This window comes from Macaca nemestrina, chromosome Y (assembly GCF_043159975.1).
Source record: "Macaca nemestrina isolate mMacNem1 chromosome Y, mMacNem.hap1, whole genome shotgun sequence".
NCBI classification, from domain to species: domain Eukaryota; kingdom Metazoa; phylum Chordata; class Mammalia; order Primates; family Cercopithecidae; genus Macaca; species Macaca nemestrina.
The window spans coordinates 8,640,674-8,652,824 of NC_092146.1; the positions used below are offsets into that span (position 1 = coordinate 8,640,674).

At 36.1% G+C, this 12,151-nt stretch overlaps 1 pseudogene; it reads right to left on the reverse strand.

Annotated features, from left to right (window-relative positions):
* Positions 1-6,023: 6,023 nt before the first annotated feature.
* Positions 6,024-11,908, reverse strand: LOC139360919 (RNA-binding motif protein, Y chromosome, family 1 member A1-like; annotated as a pseudogene).
* Between the last annotated feature and the right edge of the window lie 243 nt (positions 11,909-12,151).

The following is a 12,151-nucleotide window of genomic DNA, read 5'->3' on the forward strand; positions in this document are numbered from 1 at the left end:
TCCAGGCAAGCTGTGGACCAAGCCTGAATTTCCAGTCATAAATCCCTGGGCAAAGTCTATAGGTGAAAGTACTATACCATGGATTCAGGATGAGTCTCCAGCAATGAATCCATTTACACAGTATCTATCTGATACAATCAAACCATGGACCCAAGATGAATCTTCAGTAGTAAATCTCTGTACACTACCTGAATCTGATAACATTATCCTGTGGATACAAGCTGAGTCTCCCACAGTAAATCTATCCACAAAGGTTGCTTTTCCACAGTCACACCATGGGCCCAGACTGTATCTGTAGCAGAAATTCCATGGACACAGCCTACACTTTCACAGTCATAACTTGGACCCAGGTTGAATGTCTATCAGTAAATACTTGGACAAGCTCCATAGCTGATAGCGTCACACACTATGGAAAGGGGCTGAATTAACAGCAGGATATCCATGGATACTGCCTTGGGCTGCTACTATCACACTATGGGCACAATCTGAATCTCCAGAAGGAAATCTCTGGACACAGCTTATGTATGGTACAGACACACTAAGGCCTCAGGCTGAATCTCCAGGAGTATTCTACTGGACAGAACCTGTAGCTGAGACATTCCATGAACTCAGTTTGAATTTTTAACAAGAAAGCCTTGGATCAAATCTGCATCTGATACACTCATACCATGGCCCTAGGCTATCTCCGGTAGTAAAGCATTTGACACAAGCAATAGCTTATACATCAAACTAAGGAACCAAGTCAAGTCACTTGTCATAAATATCTGGAAACAGTATGAAACTGATACCTTCAAACAGTGGAATGAGACTGAATCTTCAAAAGTAAATGATTGGACACAGCCTATACCTGCCACAGTTATACCACAGAACCAAGCTGAACCCATAGGAGTAAATCCCTCCACAAAGCTTGGAACAGAAATTGTCTTACTGTGGACACAGGTTCATCTAAAATCAATAATCTCTGTACATATCCTCTATTCGATAGAGTGAAACCATTGACTAAGAATGTTTATGTAGAGTAAATCCATGGAGACAGTCTAAAACTGAGAACATCACATCATGGACCCATGATCTGTTGCCAGCAATAACTCAACAGTGGCTGCAACTGATACAGTCACACTGCAGTACATGGCTGTATTCCTAATAATAATTCCCAGGAGAGAGGCCCTAGCTGATACAGTCATAACACGGAGACAGACAAAATCAATTTCTGGTAATAACCTGTACTGATAGTCACACTATGGACCTAAACAAAGTATCTATAAATACACACTTGGAACAATGCTAAATTTCCAGCTGTAAATCCCATGATGAAGTCTAAGTCTCCAGTTGTAAATATCTGGACAGACTCTGAATCTCTAGCCCCAAGTCGTCTGTTACAGGATGAGACTGATACAGTCATAAAATGGAAACAGACTGAATCTTTGGCAGTAAATCCCTGAAGAAAGCCTGTTGCTACACTCACACTTTGTACACGCCTGTAACTCCATCGTTAATCTTCTTTTCATAAAGTATAGATGGTACACTGAAAGTGGGGTGTCAGGATCCAGTTCACACATAACAATATTAACCTAAATGTAAATGGACTAAATGCTCCAATTAAAAGACACAGACTGGCAAATTGGATAAAGAGTCAAGATCCAACAGTTTGCTGTATTCAGGAGACCCATCTCACATGCAGAGACACACATAGGCTGAAAATAAAGGTATGGAGGAAGATGTACCAAGCAAATGGAAAACAAAAAAAGAAGGGTTTGCAACCCTAGTCTCTGATAAAACAGACTTTAAATCATCAAAGATCAAAAGAGGCAAAGTCAGCCATTACCTAATGGTAAAGGGATCAATTCATCAGGAAGAGCTAACTATCCTAAATATATATGCAGCCAATACAGGAGCACACAGATTCATAAAGCAAGTCCTTAGAGACTTACAAAGGGACTTAGACTTCCATACAATAATAATGGGAGATTTTAACACCCCATTGTCAATGTTAGACAGATCAACGAGACAGAAAGTTAACAAGGATATCCAGGAATTGAACTCAACTCTGCCCCAAGCGACCTAATAGACATTGACAGAACTCTCCATCCCAAATAAACAGAATATACATTCTTCTCAGTACCACATCACACTTTTTCCAAAATTGAACACATAGTTGGAAGTAAAGCACTCCTCAGCAAATGTAAAAGAACAGAAATTGTAACAAACTGTCTCTCAGACCACAGTGCAATCAAAGAAGAATTCAGAACAAAACCGCTCAACTACATGGATACTGAACAATCTGCTCCTGAATGACTACTGGGTACATAATGAAACAAAGACAGAAATAAAGATGTTCTTTGAAACCAATGAGAACAAAGATACAACATACCAGAATCTCTGGGACACATTTAAAGCAATGTGTAGAGGGAAATTTATATCACTAAATGCCCATAAGAGAAAGCAGGAAAGATCTATAATTGACACTCTAACATCACATTTAAAAGAACTAGAGAAGCAAGAGCAAACATATTCAAAAGCTAGCAGAAGGCAAACATAACTAAGATCAGAGCAGAACTGAAGGAGACAGAGACACAGAACATCCTCCAAAAAATCAATGAATCCAGGAGCTGGTTTTTTGAAAAGATCGACAAAATTGATAGACCACTAGCAAGACTAATAAAGTAGAAAAGAGAGAAGAATCAAATGGACACAATAAAAAATGATAAAGGGGATGTCATCATCGACCCCACAGAAATACAAACTACCATCAGAGAATTCTATAAACACCTCTATGCAAATAAACTAGAAAACCTAGAAGAAATGGATAATTTCCTGGACACTTACACTCTCCCAAGACTAAACCAGGAAGAAGTTGAATCCCTGAATAGACCAATAGCAGGCTCTGAAATTGAGGCAATAAATAATAGCCTACCTATCAAAAAAAGTCCAGGACCAGATGGATTCACAGCCGAATTCTACCAGAGGTACAAGGAAGAGTTGGTACCATTTCTTCTGAAACTATTCCAATTAATAGAAAAGAGAGAATCCTCCCTAACTCATTTTATGAGACCAACATCATCTTGAAACCAAAGCCTGACATAGATACAATAAAAAAAGAGAATTTTAGACCAATATCCCTGATGAACATCAATGCAAAAATCTTCAATAAAATACTGGCAAACTGAATCCCTAGCACATCAAAAAGCTTATCCACCATGATCAAGTGAGTTTCATCTCTGGGATGCAAGGCTGGTTCAACATATGCAAATCAATAAATGTAATCCAGCATATACACAGAACCAAAACAAAAACCACATGATTATCTCAATAGAGACAGAAAAGGCCTTTGACAAAATTCAACAGCCCTTCATGCTAAAAACTCCCAATAAATTCGGTATTGATGGAACGTATCTCAAAATCATAAGAGCTATTTATGACAAATCCACAGCCAATATCATACTGAATGGGCAAAGACTGGAAGCATTCCCTCTGAAAACTGGCATAAGACAGGGATGCCCTCTCTCACCACTCCTATTCAACATAGTGTCTGAAGTTCTGGCTAGGGCAGTCAGGCAAGAGAAAGAAATAAAGGGCATTCAGTAAGGAAAAGAAGAAGTCAAACTGTCCCTGTTTACAGATGACATGATTGTATATTTAGAAAACCCCATTGCCTCAGCCCAAAATCTCCTTGAGCTGATAAGCAACTTTAGCCAAGTCTCAGGATACAAAATCAATTTGCAACAATCACAAGCATTCTTATACACCAGTAACAGACAAACAGACAGCCACATCATGAATGAACTCCCATTCACAATAGCTTCAAAGAGAATAAAACAACTAGGAATCCAACTTACAAGGGAGGTAAAGGGCCTCTTCAAGGAGAATTACAAACCACTGCTCCGTGAAATACAAGAGGACAGAGGCCGGGCACAGTGGCTCAAGACTGTAATCCCAGCACTTTGGGAGGCCAAGATGGGCGGATCACAAGGTCAGGAGATCAAGACCATCCTGGCTAACATGGTGAAACTCCGTCTCTACTAAAAAATACAAAAAACTAGCCGGGCGAGATGGTGGGTGCCTGTAGTCCCAGCTACTTCGGAGGCTGAGGCAGGAGAATGATGTAAACCCAGGAGGCAGAGCTTGCAGTGAGCTGAGATCCAGCTACTGCACTCCAGCCTGGGTGACCGAGTGAGAATCCATCTCAAAAAAAAAAAAAAAGAGAGAGAGAACACCAACAAATGGAAGAACACACCATGCTCATGGATAGGAAGAATCAATATGGTGAAAATAGCCATACTGCCCAAGGTAATTTATAGATTCAATGTCATCCCCACTAAGCTACCAATGACTTTCTTCACAGAATTGGAAAAAAAACTGCTTTAAAGCTCACATGGAACCAAAAAAGACACCGCATTGCCAAGACAATCCTAAGCCAAAATAACAAAGCTGAAGGCATCACGCTTCCTGATTTCAAACTATAGTACAAGGCTACAGTAACCAAAACAGCATGGTACTGGTACCAAAACAGAGATATAGACCAATAGAACTGAACAGAGCCCTCAGAAAAAACACCACACATCTACAGTCATCTGATCTTTGACAAACCTGAAAAAACAAGAAATGGGAAAGGATTCCTTATTTAATAAATGGTGTTGGGGAAATTGGCTAGCCATAAGTAGAAAGCTGAAACTGGATTCTTTCCTTACTGCTTATACTAACATTAATTCAAGATGGATTAGAGACTTAAATGTTAGACCTAAAACAATAAAAACCCTAGAAGAAACCCTAGGTAATACCATTCAGGACATAGGCATGGGGAAGGACTTCATGTCTAAAACACCAAAAGCAACGGCAACAAAAGCCAAAATTGACAAATGGGATCTAATTAAACTAAAAAGCTTTTGCACAGCAAAAGAAACTACCATCAGAGTGAACAGGCAACCTATAGAGTGGGAGAAAATTTTTGCAATCTACTCATCTAACAAAGGGCTAATATCCAGAACCTACAAAGAACTTAAACAAATTTACAAGAAAAAAACAATCCCATCAAAAAGTGGGCAAAGGATATGAACAGACACTTCTCAAAAGAAGACATGCATACAGCCAACAGACACATGAAAAAATGCTCATTATCACTTGCCATCAGAGAAATGCAAATCAAAACCACAATGAGATACCATCTCACACCAGTTAGAATGGCAATCTTTAAAAAATCAGGAAACAACATGTGCTGGAGAGGATGTGGAGAAATAGGAACATTTTTGCACTGTTGGTGGGACTGTAAACTAGTTCAATCATTGTGGAAAACAGTGTGGTGATTCCTCAAGGATCTAGAACTAGAAATATCATTTGACCCAATCATCCCATTGCTGGGTATATACCCTAAGGATTATAAATCATGCTGCTATAAAGACACATGCACACGTATGTTTATTGCAGCACTATTCACAATAGCAAAGACTTGGAAACAACCCAAATGTCCATCAGTGACAGACTGGATTAAGAAAATGTGGCACATATACACCATGGAATACTATGCAGTCATAAAAAAGGATGAGTTCATGTCCTTTGTAGGGACATGGATGCAGCTGGAAACCATCATTCTCAGCAAACTATCGCAAGAACAGAAAACCAAACACCGCATGTTCTCACCCATAGGTGGGAATTGAACAATATCACTTGGACACAGGAAGGGGAACATCACACACTGGGGTCTATTGGGGGTGGGGGGAAGGGGGAGGGATAGCATTAGGAGATATACCTAATGTAAATGATGAGTTAATGGGTGCAGCACACCAACATGGCACATGTATACATATGTAACAAACCTGCACGTTGTGCACATGTACCCTAGAACTTAAAGTATAATAATAATAATAATAATAATAATAATAAGATATCAATCTGTAATTATGCCCATGTATGTGTCACTTTTCTTTTGTTCAATGACCTTAAATTAAGCATCCAGGTAAAATAACTCATTTTTATTCATACAAAAAATACAGTCTTTCTATCATGTAGCATTTACCTTGGCCTTCCATCTAACTATTGCTTCTTGCCACAGCAGAAGGAGCAGATTTTTTAGAAGAAGGACCTCCATTTCTTGAAGATAGACCTCTTCTTACTGTAATGAATCCCCTAGAAGAACTCATGTTGAGATCAAGAGTGTATCCAACATCATCTGTATTTCAAACAAAATCTTTTTAACTAACTGACATCACTATTTCTTAAATGGCTAAGGTTTAGTTTTTTATAAAGATTTTCTACATATTATAATCTTACGAATTCACATTTATCTAAAGTAATAAAATTAACATTTCAATATGAATTTAGTACAATTCAAGCAACAAAACTCTTTAGAAAATCTAGAAAGAAACTCGAGAATCATAATACATTGGTTTGAGAGACAGATGTGGTAAAAACGGGGAGTGAACAAGGAGCAGAAATCTATCAGTAAAATATCCAAATATAATATACATAAAAACACTAAAAGAAAAATGATAACTGACTGTTTATATTATTCTGTTACGAGGAAAAATTTTCAACGTATATCATAAAGATAAATTCTACTCAAAGAAACTCAAATATTTACAATATCAAAAAGTGACACATCAGGAAAATACATTATCACTAAAAATTGTTAACATAATATAGAATTCTTACAATTCTCTTATGAAACACTAATTTTCATATTAGAATATGCTAAATTTTAATAATCTTTAATAATTGCATATTTAAGAATATATAAATATTTTTATATATGCACAAAAAATGTAGATATATGCCAGTTGCCAAGTGGTGTTACAAGTGAGAATACACACTTTTTCCTATATGGCAGAGTATTATTGAACCTCATCCTCAAGATCAATGGAGACAAAATAACCATGAAGCTATGCATCATAAAGTGGAGCAAACACTGTAATTTCAACTTAAAAAAAAAAAATCTCCAATTAATTATACATCTGGTTATTAAAACTCCAAGTTAAATGTTAGATTTTTGAAGCTCAGTTAATAGATAATACAAATTAACTTATAGGTTATTTACTTACTTACTTACTTACTTATTTATTTATTGAGATGGACTCTTGCCCTATACCCCAGGCTGGAGTGCAATGCCATTATCTCAGCTCACTGCAGCTTCCACCTCCCAGATAAAAGCGATTCTCCTGCCTCAGCTTCCGGAGTAGTTGGGATTACCAGTGTACACCACCAAACCAGGCTAATTTTTTGTATCTTTAGGACAGACAGGGTTTCACCATGTTGGCCAGGCTGCTCTGGAACTCCTGACCTCGTGGTCCACCCGCCCCATACTCCCCAAGTGCTGAGATGACAGGCGTGAGACACCTTGCCCTCTCCCTCCAACAGCTTTAAAAAAAAAAAAAAAAAAAGTTTGTTTTCTTTTGTATGTAAAAATTTACCGCTTATTTCTTTTGCATAAATCACTCATAAATATCATTTTCAATGACTCATCCTCCAGCAAAGAAACATACATACATATCTCTGAAGCAGTGGTTTTTAGACCTTTCCAGAATCACACTCTTTTCAGAAATTAAATTTCTACATTTCTTAAATTGAAAATGCTTTATGGCAGGCCAATATACAAACTCCCCATATCAAAATTACCAAGCAATAGATTTGCATAGGTATTTGCATATGTACACACAAAAAACCAAATATTGCAAAATCAATCTTAAGTACTGAATTATTTTCTTCTGTTGGAAAGTTTTAAATATTCCATTGTATTTTGATAACACAACTGATATGAAGTTCTGGGCCCCAAAGTAGAAAAATCTAAAGTATAATGAATATAAATAAGTTCTGCAGAAAACCTGTTGTGCATAGGAAATCAGCATTCATAAACTCAATTCAGTTTGAAAGTTGTGTTATTTCAATGCAAAGTTAATATATTTTAAAACAAATTTTAGATATTAGTTCAATCATTCTTATAATACATCTTTAGTACTTAGAAATAATTTTGCTTATCAATAAGTTAACTTTCTGTTCATAAAGGAAATAAACAAAATTAAGAAATTCTGATATCTTCAAACTTATTTTCTTTCAGTTCTAGGGTTCCATCTTTACATTTTAAAACATTACCGAAGTGTCCTTCATGTGAGGGAAGCCATCCTCTTGTTCCTCCACTACTTCCTTTTGCAGATCTCAGACTTCCTGAAGGGCTTCTGTTTCTTGAAGAAAGTGGTGGTCTCCACCTACCCCACTTTGAAAAGATGGTTTCTTGGCTAGTTCTACTTTTATTACTTTTTCATCCAAAGACTAAAAATATTAAGCGTACTATCAATAACATTGGCATATTTAACCTAAGCACATTTTACAGTTTTACATCAACTATAGTTCAATTCTTGATATTTTCTCCCAAAGCAAACTTTGTTTTTCTCCTGAAATAAACCCATCTTTCTCAATGCCACATTTGAGACATTTATTGAGCATATGCCTTCCATTATGGAATCAAACACAAATTCTATTATTCAAATTCCTTGAAAACTACACTATTATTTAAAAACAAAAACAAAAACAAAAAAACACCTCAAACAAAAAAAGATTAAGAAAAAAAAAAGATTACACATTCCACAGAAGAATGTGGTACATCTGTTTTTTACAATATATAATCCACTTCATCTTTGTATTTACATCACTGATTTAAAAGTTTCACTGTCCCAATGAAACTTGTGTCATTTAAAAAAATGAGGCTACTTATTCAAAGTGATTAGTCACATTAGTCATTACGAGTTGTTTCTTGCTTGATCTGCTAACACTTACATAAAATATCCCCATATGATTTATAATTCTACATTTACTCTAGAAATGTTTCTGTAAATATGATCCTTGTTTGGTCTTATTAAGGTTTCTTATCTTACTCATTCCTTATTCTGTCTCAGACTTGTCCACGAAAAACGACTCTTAATATAGTACTTCATGTAATTTCTTAGAAATCCTTAAGTGTCTTAAGTTCACAATAACATTTTCCAGTGTAATCTTTTCTGTAGGCCCCATTAATTTTTGAAAACAGTTCAGCTAAGAACTTGATTTGAAAATTACATGGCTTTTGTTATTTGGGGAAAGATCTTAAATCCCTTACAAGACCTTTTGCAGCCACATTGCCAGTTGCTCTTACCTTGAAACTTCTTCAGTTGTTTCTGGGCCCAAAATATTTTCCCTAGATTTGTGCATGGCTGCTTCATTCCCTGTGTTCAGAAGTCAGCCAAAATTCTTTAAACTGTTAATTTCCCCTGAAAACACTAAGAACCTCCTTTATTGGCCGTCATAACATTTATGTGCATGCAACATTCATATTTATTTTTACACAATAAAATATGTGAGATGAAGTAATTTAGAAATAACATTGGCTGGGCACAGTGGCTCATGCCTGTAATCCCAAAACTTTGGGAGGCTGAGGTGGGTGGATCATGAGGTGAGGAGATGGAGACCATCCGGGCCAACAGGCTGAAACTCCATCTCTACTTAAAGTACAAAAATTAGGTGGGCTTGGTGATGTGTGCCTGTAGTCCCTGCTACTCAGGAGGCTGAGGCAGAAGAATCACTTGAACCCAGGAGGCAGAAGTTGCAGTGAGTCAAGGTGGCCCCATTGAAATCCAGCCTGGCGACACAGTGAGACTCCGTCCTAAAAAGCAAGCAAACAAATAAACAAACAAACAAACATGCTACACAAATTACCTGCTCTTGTACTTGAAAACTAGGAGGAAAAAAAAAAATCACAGATTACTATAAGTAAGTCAAAATTATCTCCATACCTACCACAAAGCTATGAACCAAAAGCTACTCTCAGTTTCTACCACAGCTTAAAATACTAATTTATAAGAGTGAATAAAAAATGTACTTTCTTCTAGGTGCCAGGAAGAGTGCTGCATGTAACAGAAATAAAGCAACTAGGAAGACTTAAATATGCACTATAGACAATTTCACAATCAATAGTTGAATACATAGTATATGAGTAATTCCAAAATACCTACAATATGCAATGAGGAAGAAAATATTAAATCTATATATTTTTTGAAGCATAAATTGTTATTTGTGAGACATACATGGGGAAGGATAATTCTCAAGAAGTCCAAAAAAGCATTTGAGGGATAGCATAAAGAGTAACAGGAGCTAAAAACAGATTGGGATAATGTTATTTATTACTACTTTTTATTTTTTTGAGACGGAGTCTCGCTCTGTCTCCAGTCCAGAGTGCAGTGGTGTGATCTTGGCTCACTGCAACCTCTGCCTCCTGAGTTCAACCGATTCCTCTGCCTCAGTCTCCTGAGTAGCTGGAACTACAGGCACACACCAGCATGCACAGCTAATTTTATTGTATTTCAGTAGAGATGGGATTTCACCAGGTTGGCCTGGATGGTTTCAATCTCCTGACCTCGTGATCCACCTGCCTCAACTTCCCAAACTGCTGGGATAACAGGCATGAGCCACCATGCCCGGCCTGATTGAGATAATGTTATAAAGCAAAAAACACTCTAAAGGGCCCAGAAGGGAACGACATTGATTACAATGTAAACAAATTCAATAGTTAACACACAATAATAAACACACAATCCCTAGATTTAAGACTCAGTAGGACAAGAGACTATTGGCTGGATCAAAACAAGTCCTCAAATACCCTGGGAAAATGAGTGGTTAGGTATTCTGGTTACATAAATCACTCTGTTGACAGGGAAAAAAAAATCCTTAGGAGAAAAGAGCAAGGATTAGGCAAAAATGCCAGTTACTTCTGTTATCCAACTTCAATGTTCTCATAATATTTTCTGTTTACAAGTACTTGACACTTCAATAAATATAAAGGTCTTATTTAAATATACTTTCTCAAAAATATATTTTCAGAAAACAGTAGAGAATCTTTCCTTCTTGTAAGTCTGTCTAGATGTCTATCCACAGTTTGTCTATGCTCTAGAAGTATTTCCATGAATTGGACGTAATTCCATTAATAGCATTTAATAAATATTGACTTATTCCTCTCATTTACATGAGGGTTCCTTCTAAGTTTTAAAGCTCTTCAAAAGCTTCGAAAATCTATTTACACTCATACTGAAATATAAGCATAGAAAAAGGTCACCATATATTAATTTATATAATGTTTATTCTAATACCCTTCCAACTACACCTGCATGTATACAGCAAAAAGAATATGGCTAAACCATTTTGTTTCATATGGTATTTATTATATTCAAAAGTTTAGTAATACTAAAAATACATGGAAATGCTGTTAATTGAAGAACAGAATTTGAATATTATTAATAAGGGACACTTACCTTTCCACTCATAGCTTTGGCAGCATTCTTAGCATCTGCACTATTCTGAAAAATAATAAATGCAAAGCCTCTGGACCCGCTGGTTCAATTCTTTATCAAAAGAACAAAAATAAATGAAAACATTTTACATCTATATAATGGACTAACTAAGGTACTAACCATCTGGAAATTACATCAAACCAAAACAAATTGCATTTCACATCACTACTATGATTCTTAATACCAAGTCAAGCCTATAGTCAGCCTATTTTATTCCAGTTTGTTCCTGAACTCCACAACACATTTACTTTTTCTCATTTTCTTTTCTAAGTAGTAAGTGATCCTTACCACAGACCCTTCACCTGCTGCTATGAGGTTTTCCAAATATTAAATAGACACTTCAAAATAAGAGTTGAAAAACAACAAAGTATTTTAGCGTATGTACACAATGAACTTTGAGAATATATATATATTTTTCAAAACATATGTAACATATTTTGAACATACATATTGAAATATACATATTTAAATACACACACATGGTTTTAAGTGTTGCCTTCAGATATGGGATCCTGTTTTGTAAATACTGCTTTAAGCATCTTTTCATTGGTTTCTCTATTGAGGCTGCTAATGAAAAGCTTGCCAGGATGATCTGCTTCTACCATTATGCTGCAAGTGTTAAAAATTTATCTATAATTAGATAAAAACAAATAAGCTAAAAAGATAAAATTTTATTACATACTCTGCAGAAAACTCAAGTAAAATTCCTTTCCAGAGGATGACATCTTTCAGTTTTTCTTGCTTTAAATATGTAAAATTTGGAACATACAGAGCAAATGGGGCAATGACTTCATGGACAAATGCTGCATTTTAATATGTACCTGACAAAATCTCGTTTCTAAAAATTA